The sequence below is a fragment of the Oncorhynchus gorbuscha genome, unplaced genomic scaffold (assembly GCF_021184085.1).
Source record: "Oncorhynchus gorbuscha isolate QuinsamMale2020 ecotype Even-year unplaced genomic scaffold, OgorEven_v1.0 Un_scaffold_11640, whole genome shotgun sequence".
NCBI lineage: Eukaryota > Metazoa > Chordata > Actinopteri > Salmoniformes > Salmonidae > Oncorhynchus > Oncorhynchus gorbuscha.
Window position 1 is genome coordinate 1 of NW_025744504.1, and position 5,118 is coordinate 5,118.

A 5,118-nucleotide genomic window follows, 5' to 3' on the forward strand; every position below is an offset into this window, starting at 1 on the left:
CACCTGACCTAATTAAGCGCCCCTGGCCCAGCTGAGTAAATGGCAATGAATCAAAGGAGTATTCCACCAACTCCATGGGCCTTTTCTACACCAATAAACATCAACCTGCTTAAAACTTCTACGGCTAGGGGGGTACTATTTTCACGTCCGGATGAAAAGTGTGCCCAAACTAAACTGCCTGCTACTCAGGCCCAGAAGCTAGGATATGCATATAATTGGTAGAAACACTCTAAAGTTTCTAAAAATGTTAAAATTATGTATGTGAGTATAACAGAACTTATTTGACAGGCGAAACCCTGAGGACAAACCATCCAGGATTTTTTTTTGAGGTCACTCTCTTTTCAATGGGTTTTCTATGTGGATCTAGATTGCTAAGGCACTTGCTTGCAGTTCCTATCGCTTCTACTAGATGTCAACAGTCTTTAGAAATTGGTTGATGTTTTTCCTTTGAGAAATGAAGAAGTAGGGCTGTTCAGAACGAGGGTCGAGTCTAGTGTACTGTTGTGGTTGAGGGCGTGCGACCTGAAAGCTCGCTCCACTCTGTTTTCGTCCGGTATTGAACACAGTTCATCCCGTCTTAAATTGTATTGATTATTTACGTTTAAACATATCTAAAGTTGAATTAGGAAAGTTGTTTGAAATGTTTGGATCAAGTTTACTTTGTAGTCATGTTGTGCGAGTTGGAACCGGTGTTTATCTGGATCTATCGTGCCAAATAAATGGACATTTTGGAGATATTATGACAGAATTTATCAAACAAAAGGACCATTTGTGATGTTTAATGGACATATTGGAGTGCCAACAGAAGAAGATCTTCAAAGGTAAGGCACGAATTCTATCGTTATTTCTGACTTTTGTGTCGCGCCTGGTGGGTTGAAATGTGATTTTCATGTGTTTGTTTGATGGGGTGCTGTCCTCAGATAATAGCATGGTTTGCTTTCACCGTAAAGCCTTTTTGAAATCTGACACTGTGTCTGGATTAACAAGAAGTTCATCTTTAAACCAATGTATAACACTTGTATGATTCATGAATTATTAGTATTTCTGTTTTTGAATTTGGCGCACTGCTATTTCACTGGGTGTTGTCAAATTGCCGCAAAGGGATCACTAAGAAGTTTTAAAAGGCATTAGAATAAGACAATAATGAATATTACCAATTGAACGACATCTATTGCAGGATAAATCTATGTTAGAGTTGACATAGTTGGCCATAAATGGATGCTGCGCTTTACTTTATGGGTTGGTTAAGTAGGCTTCTTCTAACCCATTGCTTTCCACTACAGATAATAATATGATTAGGCTATATCTTTATATTTAAAAAGGAGTCTGTCAGATTTCCAGTCTTTCCAATTCATTTAATACTCCCTGATCTTCAAGAATAGGACTTGGAAATGTGAAAATATAGTTTAGCCAGATTTGTTTTGGGTTATGCTCAGGTAAAACAAAGTCTAATTATCCTAATCCGTTGTTGTTGTTTTTTGTCATGATGGACTCACTACCAAAAATTGGTACTTGCATGTGAAAAACTAGATGGTAATTTTCTATTAAGAAAATAAAAGCCCCATTCATGGTCTTCATAAATTATACTAGATTTGGACCAGATGGAGCACAATACCACAGCGGAGTTTAAGAAGGGAGAAACTAAAACACATTTTCACTTGCTGTCCACTGGCGCGTGGCGTATTCATTACTCCAATTCTGTTGCAAAAATGTTTCTTAAACGGAAGCAAGCGGAACAATAGGGAGGGATCTACCTGAATTTGTCGAAAATAACCTCTTGTTTTTCTCTGTTTGTTTCCGTAATGAATACACCCTGAGGTGTATTCACCTGAGGTTCTGGGCCCTGGGGGTGGAGGGGTGTGGGTAATGGTGGGGTCAGTCCTCTCACCCCCTACCCTCACTAAAATACCCTGGCCAAGTGGAAACATCTGCTCTGCCTGAGCCCCTATCTCAGGCTCTTTCCTTCCATCTCAAACCTCAATCCACTTTTTTCTCTCCCTACTCCTCTCTAGGGATTTTTCTCTCTTTGTATTTCCCTTGTCATGCAGGTGAAAGAGGACCCAAAAGCGACTTGGCGAAAACAGAGTCTTTAATCCAGTAAAGTAAATACAAACAAAAAAACAACTTTCACTCGAAATGACGAGGACAAACTGGAGACTCGATCTTGAACAGCAGGTGAACAGCAGGTTGCCTCGGGAAGGCACTTGAACCAGACAGACTCAGACACCTGCTCACCACGCAGCATCTGAGGAAAACACGACACGACAGGGCGATACACAAACACAGCACGGTGAATTCTAGACAAGGAACCGACAGGACAGGAACGGAACACAAAGGAAGAAATAGGGACTCTAATCAGGGGAAAGGATCGGGAACAGGTGTGGGAAGACTAAATGATTGATTAGGGGAATAGGAACAGCTGGGAGCAGGAACGGAACGATAGAGAGAAGAGAGAGCGAGAGAGTGAGAGAGGGAGGGGGAGAGAGAGGGATAGAAAGAGGGAAAGAACCTAATAAGACCAGCAGAGGGAAACGAATAGAATGGGAAGCACAGGGACAAGACAAGATAATAAATGACAAAACATGACATCCCTAGCCTTTGGCAACTGTTATCTCATCCTCGGAGTGTATTCAGATATACAGCCGCTCAAACACAGCTCCATTGGCTCTCCTCAGACTCTGCTGTCACTGTTGGTATTGGGCTGCAGCTCATTGATTCAGTGCAACACTGACGTTTTTATGATCAAACAATACAATCGCCACACTCTCTTTTTCTGGGAGTATAATCCATCTGGCCACAGCATGACAAATTTCTGATTTACAGCCAGAAACCATAACATTGACTCTATGCCCTTCTCTCTTTCCTCTGCAGAGCTCTTCATTGAGCGTTTCTGTATGACGGGTGGGAACAGTCCCATTGGGTACCTGAAGGCTTACCACACTAACCTGTACCTGTCTGCTGACCCCATGAAGGTCCGAGAGGCCCTGGAGGAGGGTAAAGTGGACAGAGAGCATAGTCTTGTTAGTTACACTGTTAGAAAAAGGTGCTATCTAGAACCTAAAAGGGTTCTTCAGCTGTTCCCATAGGAGAACCTTTTGAAGAACCCGTTTTGGTTCCAGATAGAACCATTTTGGGTTCCATGTAGAACCCTTTCCTCAGAGAGTTCTACATGAAACCCAAAAGGGTTATATCTGGAACCAAATAGGGTTCTCCTATGGGGACAGCCCAATAACGTTTTCTCTAAGAATGTACTGTCAGTCTTATCAATGGACACGTAAGACAGTTATCTAGTTGTTTAATACAGCAAAAAGAAGCTTACCTTGATCAAGTGATACTGAGTAATCTCCCACTGTCTGTCTCTCTCACTCTCTCTCCCTTTATCTCTGTCGCTCTATCTCTCTCTCTCAGGGATCGCAGCAGCCACCATGTTTAATCCACCAGAGAAGAGAACAGAAGTGTCAGAGACTCAGCTGCGGGTGGCCTTCGATGGGGACGCAGTGCTCTTCTCTGACGAGTCAGAGCGCATCTTTAAGGCCCATGGACTGGACAAGTTCTTTGAGCATGAGAAGACACACGAAAACACGCTTCTTGATCATGTGTGTCCACGTATCATTCTATAACACAATAGTTTGTAAATTGACAAAGCAATATCCCTCTGTACTTCATATGGATGAAGGAATCTAGTGCGGGCAGAAGAGGTTTGGTGTCTCTGTCAATTTTAAGTGACACATGTTCAGTGTTTGGGCTCATCGTGCAGCAACTCCCTCTCTCTCCTTCTCTCTTCCTCTCAGGGACCACTGAAAGGGTTCCTGGAGTCTCTGGGGAAGCTGCAAAAGAAGTTCTATGCCAAGGATCAGCGTCTGGACTGCCCCATCCGTACCTACCTGGTGACGGCACGCAGCGCAGCCAGCTCAGGCACCCGGGCCCTGAAGACACTGCGATCCTGGGGCCTGGAGACAGACGAGGCCCTCTTCCTTGCTGGGGCCCCTAAGGGGCCAATGCTGGAGAAGATCCGGCCTCACATATTCTTTGACGATCAGTTGTTCCATGTGGAGGGAGCTTCGCAGCTGGGGACCGTGGCAGCTCATGTGCCATATGGTGTGGCTCAGAAACTGCCCCAGCAGAAGCCTGCTAAGGAGAACACTAAAGACTTTAGCGCTGCCACCAAGTAGTCTGGATTTAACTCTCTTCCCTAACCCAAGGGACAATAAAACAGCATTGTGTATTTGAACGAGACAATCCTTTTCAGTGCCCTCAGTTATCTGGGGAGAGAATCACAGAGAATCACATGACAATGGTAATTTGGTAATTTCAGTGTAGGAAAGGATGAAACAGCGTCTGTGCCACCAGTAAGTACAGATAGTAGTATAAATCCCCTGGCACAGTCCCCGCAGCCGGACAACTTTCTCACGGTTTCTGGAAGGAAATGCTGTAGGAACGCTCAACCGGTGTCGCTCATTCAGCAGACAGAAACTTTCAACCGGTTCTCCCCATTAAGCAGCGGGTCGGTGTCAGAGGCCGAGTCTTCTCTGGTCTCTACTCCTCCCGTTACGGGGTCTGAGACGCCGAAGCTTCCCACCATTAGCTCTGACAAATTGAAAACTCTAGTCATTGGCGACTCCATTACCCGCAGTATTAGACTTAAAGCGAATCATCCAGCGATCATACACTGTTTACCCGGGGCAGGGCTACCGACGTTAAGGCTAATCTGAAGATGGTGCTGGCTAAAGCTAAAACTGGCGAGTGTAGAGAGTATAGAGATATTGTTATCCATGTCGGCACCAACGATGTTAGGATGAAACAGTCAGAGATCACCAAGCGCAACATAGCTTCTGCGTGCATATCAGCTAGAAAGATGTGTCGGCATCGAGTAATTGTCTCTGGCCCCCTCCCAGTTAGGGGGAGTGATGAGCTCTACAGCAGAGTCTCACAACTCAATCGCTGGTTGAAAACTGTTTTCTGCCCCTCCCAAAAGATAGAATTTGTAGATAATTGGCCCTCTTTCTGGGACTCCGCCCACAAACAGGACCAAGCCTGACCTGCTGAGGAGTGACGGACTCCATCCTAGCTGGAGGGGTGCTCTCATCTTATCTGCCAACATAGACAGGGCTCTAACTC

The 5,118-nt window shown here is 44.8% G+C and overlaps 1 pseudogene; it reads left to right on the forward strand.

Moving 5' to 3' along the window:
• Positions 1-2,675: 2,675 nt before the first annotated feature.
• LOC124016916 lies at positions 2,676-4,172 on the forward strand (annotated as a pseudogene).
• The last annotated feature ends 946 nt before the right edge of the window (positions 4,173-5,118 follow it).